The sequence below is a fragment of the Protopterus annectens genome, chromosome 6.part0 (genome assembly GCF_019279795.1).
Source record: "Protopterus annectens isolate FY-2018-M chromosome 6.part0, PAN1.0, whole genome shotgun sequence".
NCBI classification, from domain to species: Eukaryota; Metazoa; Chordata; order Ceratodontiformes; family Protopteridae; genus Protopterus; species Protopterus annectens.
The window spans coordinates 124,806,760-124,820,567 of NC_056737.1; positions in this window are offsets into that span (position 1 = coordinate 124,806,760).

The following is a 13,808-nucleotide window of genomic DNA, read 5'->3' on the forward strand; positions in this document are numbered from 1 at the left end:
CTATCCTCTTGAACTGTGGCTAATGACCCCATACTGTGAGCCATCCAACCCTGCACAGCAGGCCTACAATAAAGCACATGCAACAACAAGAAACACCATAGAGTGAGTGTTTGATGTACTGAAAGCTAGGTTCAGATGTCTGGACACATCTGGAGTTTGCACTGCAATACACACCTGTAAAGGCAGCACAGATAATAATGGTGTGTGCTATGCTGCACAACATGCTAACCTGAGCACATGTAGTTCTTCCAGCTGCAGATGTGGGTGAACTACCACAAGAACCACAAATGTCTGAAGAGGGCAACCCACAGGTATTGGAAGAGGAGCAGGAGGACATAGGGGACAGAAGCCACAAATGTAAGCAATGTAGGGGGTGACCACAAGTGCAGGCTCAGGCTACACAGTGTCTGACCCAGACATTTGAACCATGACAAGCCACATGTATGAGTACACAAATTAAGCATTGATGATCAAGTGTTGCCCCACAACAGCAACACACATTGCATCTAATAGCAAGTACCCACTAGATGTACACTCTGAGAATCCACATAACATGAGGCTAACCTACTCCAATGTAAATATATGCAAATGTGTCAAACATAAAAACATCAATTCAGGGTACAACTGACACATGTACAGTATGTATACACACTCATTCTGTTTTATCACTGTATGTTCAACAATAAGGGACATGCATTAGTGCTACATCTACATATCTGTAGAATATCATACCATGAAAAAAGAGAAATCAACACAACATCATGCAGACATTTTTATTTCAGAAACATATATCACATAACAGTGGTACTGAAATAATATGAGTCAACTATGTCTACTACACACTCTAACAGAGTCTTGGTCAACCATTTGTTCCACAGAGGAGATGAATGGGGGTATGATACCAGCTTCAGATGGAGTATGACTTTGAGTTGAAGGCCTTCTGACTGGTAGGACCTCAGCAGATATGCCAGCATTTGACATCTGTGCAAGTTGGACAACAAAAAGGATTTCCGATAGCCAGTGATGGTTCTGCAGACAGAAGGCCTGCCTCTCACTGGTTGCAATATTCTGTGCATACTCATGGAATGCAGAATCCTGTTAGTAGTATGACACCTGTACAGTACTACACGCCAGGTTTTTACTCACCATGCCACAGCTAGCAGACTCTCATTTTGAACAGCCAATGCATCTATAATCTCACTGTGTCTGTGCTCTTTATCTTCATGTGTAACATGTATCTGCTGTGCTACATGATCTGTGGCATGGGCAAGTGAATGGATGTCTGAACGATGGTGTAGCTGTACCCATTCATTTGCCTGCAGGAGGAGGCACACACCATCTGACATTTGGCATGTCCAACATCTGCTCACCTACATCTACAGTAATGACCTATGTCTTGTTGTTGTGTGGATCTTCCAGAAGCAGTGCTCTCAACTGTGATGTGCTTGCTGATCAATGGTCTCACCCTGTTCAACATCCAGTGTCATCATCCTCCTTGTTAAGCTGCCAGCCCAGCTAGCTTGAATTTTGTAAATAATTCTATGTCACTGTAAATATTAATATGATCCGAAGGCTTGTCTTGAAAATGTAAGTAAACTGTATGTTATGTGCTGAGCTTCAAAACTGTAACCAAAGTGCACCCTGCTGGAGAAGTTCAGAAATGTATACGGACTATATGCCTATGCAAATGTGTGTTTTCATGGTAGAAGTTGGAACATACACAGTTAACTTACAAAACTCTAAGAAAATAAATTGACAAGTAAAGAGTTTTATGACTGTGTTTTCCACTGCAAAGAGAGAGAATGTCTGCAGCTAGAAATCCTTTCTATTGTCTGAAAACAGAAATATTTACAGGTTTCAAGGGTAAAAATATGTAACTGGTTTTATGACATCCAGTTCCAGGCAACTTCTTAGGGTTAAGTATTTTTGACACAGATGTGTTAATTTTAAAGTTTCTGTTAGCCTGGGAACTAAAGGCAGAAGTGACAAGAATGATGTAATCTGAGATAACCCAGCAGAAATGTTTGATAGTAATTTAAGAACTATCTCAGAGAGTGAGTCTGTGCATTTTGTACCTTGTCTTGGACCTGTAAACATCCATTCAGCACTTGCATTTGCCTTGCTAATAGTAAGTACTAGATTACAGTGATTTCTCTTAGAGGTAGATAGGAATATAGTGAGATTAATTTAGATGTTTTCTGTATTTATGTGAGAATGTCCTGCAATGTTGTTTTAAAGTATTTCCTGTGAGTAGGTACTCTGTTGTCACTGTATTGAGTTATTGAGTATTGTCTTGTTCTTTATTTATTTATTTATTATTAAATATATTTAAACATTTTAATTGTGGCTGGTTTGTTTAGAGATATTTAAGCTCTTAGAGTACTTGCATATGTATTTTATGACTCTGTACAGGCCACTCTTAAATAGCGTTAAACGTTTGGTCACACTTACCATTTGGATAATAGTAATGTTGCACAGTGAAATTAGTTACCCTTTGGGAAGGGCTTTATAGTAGCTGATAAAGAGCTGGTTGATGGCATTGATTACTACCTTATAGTCTGGGCAGAAGGGAGCATAGCTAGTGAAACTTTGGCAGCCTTCCCCAGGAGTGTTTGTGTGTTTGTATATAAATGAAATCTCAAAGTGTGTGTGTGTCAGCTACTTTCAGCTACTTGGGCAGGGACATGAAGCACTGGTTGGACAGAGATTGTGCTGGAGGTTTTGGCTTGACCACTCAGCTGAGATCTGAACCCTATAGTTGTGCCAGTGGGGAGTCATACTGAGGATCTGGAGAGAGAGGGAGAAACCAGCCCCAGACTGGCTGTGATCTCTGTGTGCTCTTAAGGGAAATTGTACTTTACTTTGTGTGTACTTATCATCCTCCCAACGTGCACATCCCTCACTAGTGTTAGTGGTGAGGATTGGGGATCATTGAGTACTGGGGCAGGTCAGGGGTGTCACACTCCTCTGAATCTCAATAACTGGGCCTTCACATCTGAGGGTACATCTGGTACAACATTTGTGTCAATGTTATGGATAGACTCTCCAAAAAACTTAATGTCCACTGTGCCAGGAGCCATATTACCATGATGGGACACATCATGAACAACATCATGGTCACTGGATGAGCTGCTGGATGGTAAAGACAGTTAATGTGCTAAAATATACAAAGACACAGATCAGGACAATGTGCCTACAGAATATGATGAATATAAAACAGAGTTGGCATATATATTTCACTGCAATGTCACAAATAATACTGGCTTCACTTGTAGTCTGATGTATGTATGTTTCACACAATATACATACCATAACTACATAATCTAGTAACATGGCTAACATGCATAAAAACACACCTGGCAAATACTCATGGGATGTTGTTTTTGATCCACTGTGCTGAATTTCAACTAGTGTAGAAAAAACAGACATTATGAATCACATCATTCACATTGACAACATGAACCAGGTAAACACAATTAAAAAGGACTCAATATGTGACATACAGACACCCCTCATATGTGCAATTGAGGACTTCTGCTGTGTAGAGGTCATGATTTGTACTGTGAATCCTGCAGGTGGAAAGTAAACAGAAAGGCAGCATAGTCATGTAGTTCTCAAAACTAATATTAACAATATCATATAGAACATACAGTAATATGGGCTGCAAATACTCACATAATGTACATTGCAGTACACCAGAAGGGCCAGTACAGACAAAAACTGACAATGATTTCAGTCATCCCATGTGCTAAACAGTGGTGAAAGCTCCAGCAATGTCACTGTAGCAAACCTGATCTTTCTTCACTTAATAATTTGTAGCTTGCCCTTCTACCAGATGTACCTGTAGTGTTCAAGGTTATGGAAGCAACAATGTGACAGTAAACAGCACTGCTATTACATGAGGTGTGGGTACTATCAAGGTAGTGTGCACAGCAACAGTATAGATACACTCACCTGCTGTTCTCTGCTGTAGGCGCAAAGTGGATGAACATGTGAATATTTATGTAATAAACATTACAACTGCATTCTCCTCTGCTCTCTCTGTAACTCAGATCTACCAATACCTGTAGTTATACTTACATTCATCATCCTCACTTTGTGTAGAATTTTGTTCATGGCTCAACTCTGTTGCTGTAAATCAGACAGAGGAATCCATGCATGTACATGCTTAAGCAATATTGCAGTGATTGTCAAAATACTCATCCCTGTACTGAGTATGGATACATACATGTCCATCCTAGAACCCCCTCTTCAATCCGGGTCTATATTATATCATTGAATGCTTAGAAAAGCAAACGATGAATAATCAAGCCCATGTAATTGAAAGCTTACAATCTCGAAAGCTCAGAACAGCAATTTTTTTCCAAGGGAAAAAAAAAAATCGCTGTTCCAAAAAAAAAAAAAAAAAAAGAAAAGTAAAGAAAAAAAAAATTGAAAGAATATATGCCCTCCACACCATCCCTACTGTATACCAACTCCAAGATCACACTACAGTGCCAAAAATGGCAAAGTAATGGAAGCGGCCAAACAAATTCTTTCCCTGGGAAAGAATTTGCTTAAAAGCCGCTTTGCTATTTTGCCTTTTCATTGTTTTAAGTTTGACCAAGATGCATTCGATAGAATGTGTCTTCAATAATCTAATAGGAACCCTTCATTCCTGCCACCAGGGATTAATCACTCCCCTTTAGCTCTAAGCAATGAGGCCAAAAAAATTGTGATGTCATCGGGCGGTCAGTGGTGGTGCACCACTAGTGGCATCCCTTGACATCTCATAATGTGTGACTCTGTTGGCTGCATGAAGAATCATGTCTGAGCAGCACTGTCTACAGACCTCATGGGACTGATTATGGCCTTGAGTGGTATTGATCATGTCGGTGAGGTCTGTCCATATTTCATTTCTCCACACAGTATCCCATGAGCGGCCTAGGAATCTCCCTCCATGTTGGTAGAGAGCATCGATTATGATGTCATTTTCCTTGGAGGAAAGGTGTCACCCATAGGATGGTGGGTCATCTGGAAAACATTGATACACACATGATAAGACCCATGAATAAGCCCATTTATACATTTGAATCAATAAACAGCATGTCAAAATAAACAGTATTTCTGCGCAAAGCAAACATTGTTATAATATTATCTGTGAGAAATATTGACATCACATGTGAAAAATATCAGTAATGGTATCACACAACATCTGTAAAAGCTACATAACTTGCAATATCTGTATACTGAAAGACTGGGATTAGAACCCCTGACATTATGTATATGTTGAATACAGCTCTAAAGAGAGTCTGCTTGTATTGCATCTTACCTTACTAAATCACTTAACAGTTAAACAACTTATGGAAAGCAGTGGCATGCCTTTGGATCCATAGTTAGTACAGATCCATAGTACATTTACAGAGTACTGATAACACTTTAATTATGAAGCATCATTAAAGAAAGATCCGTAACAGAATAACAAAATAGTACAACACTGTTTTAGAAGTCACGATTCAATAAATATCCATAACATCAATATCACATACCAGATACGGATAATGTCATAATCCGTAGATTTCCCTAGTTAGACCACAGACTGCAGGGAATTACCAGTAAAAATGACAGATGATCCATAAATCTTCCTACATATACTGTTACCATTTGCATGGGAAGTCTGTCTATACAATTGCATATGGGACTGAGCTAAACAATTTAGAAGAGCAACACGTGTGTGCACAAATTTTAAGACAACATTACTCTAGGAAATTATGACAACTTCTGTGAAACAACATATGGATTAAACATGACTTTAAACATGTACCTTTTGAAATGATTAACTTTAACAGATGTATTAACAACCACTACATAAATTCCACCAGTTGCCAATGTACCTCTCACTCAGACTGACAGAATCAAAGTACATCTTGTATGCACACAGTCCAATTTGGGCCATGCATAATTAATGAGTTTAATTAAAATTCAGTTTTTTTTTTTAAACTCATTCATGTACATCCATGTAAAATGCCATTCTGTACCAGAAAAAAAAACACTCGCCTTGTGAAAACACCCGATAGGTATCGATAAATGGCACAATGTGTAGCATGTGCCCGTAATCTTCGAATAATCATAGAACATGACATCAGAAACACTTGCAAATATTGATTTTGATACAGTTACTGATCAGACCATTGCTAACTGTGAACTTAGTGTACCTCAGTGAGCATTTCTCTGTGTTTCTATTTTTCAGCTTTGAAAGAATTGTAAATTGTGATGGCAACTTCAAGGAAGATGAGCCATGTCCATGTGCCCGGCTGGACCGAGGAGGAGACTATCCAGATGATGATTATCTATGCTTGAGTTAGAGCAGAAGATGAGACCCAGGTCTAGAAACTTCACTATGATCAACGTCTGGAACCAGATCATAAAGGAGCATTTACAGAGGATGGGGATTTTACACACTAGAATGCAGGTTCATCACTGCTACGATGACCTGCATTGGAAGGATGGATGCAGCCGAGCTTCAAAGGTGGATCTATGATGAGTAGAGACAGCCCATAGATCCCTACACTAAGTACCGAAATTCTATGTATTCCTTAGTATTCCTATGGATTTTTCAGATATTAGTTTGATCCATATATATCATACACATTTTGTTATAAATGCACTTTAGCTGTTGTATGAATTAACTTGTGGGTATAATTCAGTGGACTTTGTATTCACTGCCCTCTTGTCTATGGATTTGATACCCATGTTGTTATTTCATCTAATAATTAATTTATAAGTATGTCCTTTGAAGCTGCACATATGTTTCACAATATTTAAATCCATAACTTCATGTAGCCACTGTCCTCATGCATCACTGATGCCTACAGTACCTAAGTCGCAGATGACTGCACATTTCATAGTTTTCCAGTATAGTCTCACTATTTGACCCATATATATCATATAGAAGTTTTTAAGGCCATGTTTTAGCTATTGTGAGAATTATCTTGTGTGAATAATTCTCTAGACTTTGGAATTACTGCCTTCTTGACTGTGGTTTTGATTCTCATGTTGTTATTGTATTGAATAATAACCCAAGCTATATTGTTTGAAGATATACACATGTTTTACTGCATCTAACAACATAATTTCACATAGCCACTGTCCCTGAGCATCTCTGATGCCTATAGTGCCCATTCCAAGTACGACTGTTCATTTCATAGTTTTTGTTATAGTTTCACTGTATCACTTATTGGACCATTACAAGGTGGAAGACATAACAAGTATATAACTTACTACTAACATTCTTCCTACACAGGTACACAGACGTGTTTAATTAAAGTACAAATTAATGACCATAACATTCGTTAAACATCTTTGGTTATGTATGTGTTGATAGCTGTTTTGTCCTCATTGTGAGAAGTGTAAAAATTGTATGCATTTTACATATTCTGCCGCTCATCACAGAATTTCTAATAAAGCACTGCAGCAATTGTCTGTAATGAAAGACTAGTGCAGTTTAGCTCAGCCTATAAAACCCCTCACTAGTTTATCGACATTTTGGCTTGTTGAGCATTCAAAACCACATAGGGAAACATGTTACCTTGGCTAACTTCATCCATAACATTTTTTCAAAAATCATATTGCAATAGTTTATATTATGTTTTATGTTGTGCATAGTAATGACTCACTGATCTAGTTTTTCTAGGAACAGCGCCATAATCCATAATAGCTTAACAACAGCAGTTGCCGAATAATGTTGTTTAAAGAGCAGTACCCATTTGTTTAGAATCAGCATGTGCTGCATGTTAGCTCAGCTTTTAAGGCTGCAGGCCAGCATGTTTCCATTTTGTGCACTGTGTGTTCATGTCTTGAAAGTGGACACATATATCTTAAACTGTTATACTGATGTCATATACCCATAGCATTCTTTTTCAAAGCAATTTGCACTTATTGATATTAATTTTTAATTTTATAGTTGTTATGAATAACTCATTTTTGAATTGCTACCGATATATCCATAATCTATAACATTCCATTAACATCAACTATTTAACAGCAGTGCCAGCACATTTTGATAATCCTGTTATATGTCTAAGGAATTTAGTCTGTTAATATTGTATTCTGTTTAAAATGCTGTGAAGCACTGCTTTGTCATGAAATACTGAAGTCAATTGTACAACAGACTCAAACTGTAATTTTGAGGGACTGTGATGGGCCCACTAACAGTTGCAATGAAAGGCAGGGAAGATGTACGTATGTATTTAACTAGTGATATGCAATTTCAAGGAATAATGGTCTTTACACATACCTTTCTGTGTCCATAATGTACAGCAACATGTATGGTTCTGTTCATGCAAGCTGGATATTACAAGACTCTGTCACACTGTATGAGGACTGGATTATCTCAGTTACAATTAATTCCTCTGAACACAGTGCTGACATGAATGCAATTTGAATAATGTTTAGCTACTTGAGCAGCATGTCTTCATCGTTTGCAATCCTAAGCCAAGATCATTCTTAGTATACCATCCCCATGAAGATGATATCATAACATTAACTCATTTCAATAGCTGGAAAACACTGTTTTATGGTTAAGCTGTGTTAGGTAGGCAGAAAGGCAGATAGATATAGGTTGCATCTGCAGGTTTGAATGGCATCTCCTCCATTCTGTATTCAAAGATGTTAACACCTGAATGTTACAATATCAACTGAGTACTGTGTTAAACTAAGGTCCTTCAGAATAACAGTCTACAAAGTATATTGTAAAAATGATTATCCTTGTTATTTAATAAATGATTTTAAAATATATATTTTTTTATTTTATATGACAAGGATTGCAGTCAGAACAGAACAATGTGCATTGAGCAGATGCACAGGCTTGAAGAGTAGCGGAAGGAGAGGCATGTTGAATATTTCACATATATTGTAAAATGAGATGCATATTCCACTGTTTTCAGTCCTGTATTTTTCAAAAATATGTTTATTGATTAGAATGCAGCAGTACCCATCATGCATCAGTAAGGTAAGTGAAATCAGCAAACAGTAGCTGTCATTACAACTGTGTATAAAACTTATAGTGCTGATACATTTTGTATTTTTGATTCATTTTGTCAGCACACATTTTTCATAAATACATCCACAACATATAGAATATTATGTTATTTGCATCTGACACACAGGGTACAAGGTAAATGTTTTACATATAAGTGGAAGTGCAGTGATTGCTGTTTATGATGCATGATTTGGTACATTTGTATATCTTGTTCTATTTTCTGATGTTTGATGTGTTGTGCATGGTCTGTCTATTCATAGAGTGAATGGGAGTCTCTGTTAACAGTATTAGCACTGCTGCTTGCAGACTGTGTGGGAAGGCTTTCAGAAACCTGGTTTAAGGCTCCAGAGAGCACCCCAGCACTACCAGGCTACAACTCATACCATACATTTTGGCCACAAAACTCGGACCGAAATACAAAAGGCGGGGGAGTATCCATATTCATCAAGGATACCCACACCTCCAGGTTAGTGGCACAGCACAATGCTTCAGAGATCATTCATGTGCAACTAACAATGGGCAAAACTGATATTCAAATTATAGCTTGCTACAGATCACCCACCATGTCCCTGGACCCCCACTTCGCATTCCTGTAAACACTGGGAAACATAAAGGTCCTACCAAACACCCTGATATTGGGTGATTTCAATTACCCAAACATTAACTGGGAGAACTACTCAAGTATAAACTCCCTTGCCCAACATTTCCTAGAATTTATAAAGTCAAATGCCTTGGATCAACTGGTCAACACCCCCACCAGAGGTGACAACATATTGGACTTGGTCATCACCAACATGGGCGACTGGTGTTCCACACCAGAGGTCAACCTCGCTGGTTAGATCTGACCATAAACTAATCACTCTGGATATCCACATTCTGCCACCACCCCCGGTCAAAGAAACCACTGTGAAAAACTTTTCAAAAGCAAACTTCACGTTACTTAAGACCGAGGTGGGAAGTTTCAAAGCCACTATGCTAAAGGATAACGCTGTCCAAGCTGCAAAATCCTTTACTAATGCACTCGATGGGCACCTTCAAGAATGCATGGATCGTGCTATCCCAAACAAAACCAAGACTCACTCCTCCAAGAAAAGGAAACCAGTCTGGTGGACCCCTGCCATAAACAAGCTATACAATAGAAGGAGGAAACTAGTACAGAAAAGAGTAAAATCCCAAGAAGGGAAGACATCCCTGATCAGTATCAGCAAGAAACTACATTCCCTCATAAAATCATCCAAGGCTAGCTTCAAAGGAAAAATTGCCATGGACTCCAAAGATAACCACAAGGCATTCTTTAGCTATGTCAAGTGGCAATTCTCAAATCTGCTTGGAGTTAGTGCAGAATGGCACAAAATATACTGAACTGACTGATAAAGACAGCATCCTGGTAGACAGGTTCAGTGCAAACTTCACCCCCCTCTCACCCCCAAAAGGGCCCATAAATATACAAGAAGAATGTAGTGCCCCTGAAATCACAGACACTCAGGTTAAAACAGCCCTTTCCAAAGCCAAAAACACAGCATCAATGGGACCGGACAGTGTCCCAGGCTGCATCCTACACAAGCTCAAAGATGAACTAACCCCTCACCTAAACACACTCTTTAAACTCAGCCTCTCCACAGGCTACATGCCCACAGAGTGGCGCACAGCAACGGTTATTCCACTCCACAAAGGTGGAGCCACAACGGACCCCGAGAACTATTGCCCTATAAGCCTGACTAGCTTAGTCTGCAAAGCTATGGAGCGCATCATCTTGGATCTCATTAACAGAGACATTAGAAACCTCCAAACACTGGACCCTACCCAGTTCGGCTTTATTAAGGGCAGATCATGCTTTCTAAACCTGGTGGACTTCTTTGATACAGTTACCAAGGCTATAGACATTGGGAAAGGTGGTCCACACAGCCTACCTAGACCTTGCAAAGGCGTTCAACACCATTTCCCACTCAGGTATTATAGACAAGCTCACCAGCCTGAACATAAACCCCTATGTCACGAGATGGGTTGCCAACTGGCTCACGGACAGAACCCACATGGAAAGAGTTGCAGGAGCTAGGTCTGACTCTAAACTGGTTACAAGTGGTGCCCCCCAGGGCTCAGTCCTAGGACCCCTCCTGTTTGGAATATACTTCTTAGAGGTACAGGCAAGCACAGGAGGACTACAGCTGACCAAGTTCGCAGATGACTATAAACTAGGGGCTATAACTGACTCTCCCACTGACACAGACATCCTCCAAAAGGGTCTCGCTGAGACAGATACCTGGTGTCAAAACCATGGCCTCAAGCTAAATGCCAAAAAGTACATAGTCATCCCCTTTGGAAAAAACAAAGTACCCACAAACTACAACATAGGTGGTAGTCCCCTAAATACGGAAGATGTAATAAGGGATCTGGGGAACCAAGTAGATAGTAACCTCTCCTTTGATAATCACATTGCCAAAGTGGTTAGAAAATCCTTCTATGTGGCCCACCTAATCACAAAAGGGTTTGCATCTAGATCGAAAGAGGTCATTGGACCCCTCTATGCATCACTCATCAGACCCATCATAGAGTACAATGCCCCATTTGGGATGTACCTTACAAGACACCTACAACAACTGGAAAGACCACAGAAGTACCTCACCAAGAGGATCACTGGCCTCAAGCAGATGCCCTATGCAGCTCGACTGAAGAAACTGCAGCTGTACTCAGTTGCATACTGCCTACTCAGAGGTGATCTCTGCCTGACATACAAGGCCATGTCCAACCCAGAATTGATGGACATGCTCCACCTAAAGAAAACCATATCCCCTCATGCCACATGCTCCAGTGATCTAAACCTCACCACAACAATAAATAGGCTGTTGTGGAGGGATAAATTCCTGTCCCAGAGACTTCCCATGCACTGGAACAAGATTCCAATCTACATTAGACAGAGCTCCTCGCTAACCCTCTTCAAAAGAAACCTTGATGAGTGGATGGGAAACAGAAAGTTTACCCCAGGGATCACTTCAATGGCTCTGCTGGACAGAGGAACAGGGAACTAATCTAAGGGGGTGGCGAAAGCCAACACATTCTGTCTAAGCTTATATATTAATCTATGAACCTATGAACACTGGTATTGCACCTGCTTTACACACCACAAGTGTGTTTGTAAAAACACTGCTATAGCCTATGTTGACTGATACTTTAACAAAATAAAAAAAAAAAACCTTCCAAACACAACTGTATAAACAGTTCTCACTTCAAATGTAGCAAAAGCTTTTATTAATTAAAACAGGTCAGCACTTTCACAGAGAGTATTCTGCTTCTTCAGCCCATTAACACTTTAGCAGGTACCTGTTCGATGACAGCATTTTATAATGAGCACACCCTGCAGGTCAACATTGGTATTGTTTCTGTCTCCAACCACTTTTTTTTGTTTTTTTTTTAAACACTCTTATTGCCTAGATTGACTGACACTTGAGCGGGTACACATTTGATAACAGCAAGTCATAATAAACAATCATGTTCCAAAATATTTTATTTGTAAGCCTTCTGATTCATGATTGTTTTGGATGAGAATGCATGCAGTTGTACATATGCAATACTACTATTAACAGATGTATTGCATTCTGATATGTGTGCAGTTGTTTTTATTGAACATATCACACTGTTTTTAGTGTTATACCCATCATATTGATGTGTGTTCAACCAAATATCATGCTGCCTGTCTCAGAAGGTTGTCATATGTTGTGCCTATTGTCTACAATAGTCTCTAATATTTTTATTGTCATTTATACAATGGCATGTTGTGTTCGCTCATATACATTATTGAATACAGACAGTAAAATATAATTGTTGACCATTCATACATTTTTACAATGCTAATGTGTGTGTGTGTGTGTGTGTGTGTGTGTGTGTGTGTGTGTGTGTGTGTGTGTGTGTGTGTGTGTGTGTGTCTAAGCATATAGAATTAACTAGGAATGGATAATGTTGTCTTTTTAAGGAGTATGACATATCGGGCCATGGGTAACTGTCCATAATGGCTGTGTTTCAGTCCCAGTGTAAATTGTCATCATAACAATATTGTATTCTGCTCTGATTTTCATGGGATTGTTCTGTGTGAAAGACATTGTTTTCTTTTCTGTTGTGTTTTCCAATTAATTTTTACAGAGCATGGTACATGAGGACATTCACCAGCCCAAAGACCATGACATGCACATGTGAGGCCACTGCTTGAATCATCCAAAGAAGACAGTGATGATGATGATGAGGAGCCTGGACCTGCTCCTACTTAAGCCATCCTGTCTGTACTCGAGAGAAGACATCACCTTGGCCATGTCAGAGATGTTTTTTGGGAGGAGATCAGCGTGGTCATTACGATGTGATTCAAACACATGTGAGGGACATGATAGAGACCTTCTTTGATGAGATGGCATGAGCTATGCAGGATTCATTCAGGATGATAGTTCTTGAGATCATTCAGGAGTCTGATCCACATCAGCCTGGTCCCTCCAGTTGGTTGGTATTGTCTGTGTGCTCCACTTGTGTTCTGCTATCAACATGCTGATTGCCGTTTAATTTATTGGACTGCATATGTACTCTTGTGCATACATACCATGTATCTGTCATGCGTATGTGTTATTATCATGTGATCTTTACTGTGGTTTCAATATGTGCATAACACACATGAATACATTACACTGTCCATACACATTCAACTGTCTGTGCATTGTGGCAGTTAACCTGTTGATAGTGCTACAACAGGCAGCCTGTAAACATTTGTCTTAAGGGTCCCAAACCCATTGTTAGTAACTGTTAGCTATGG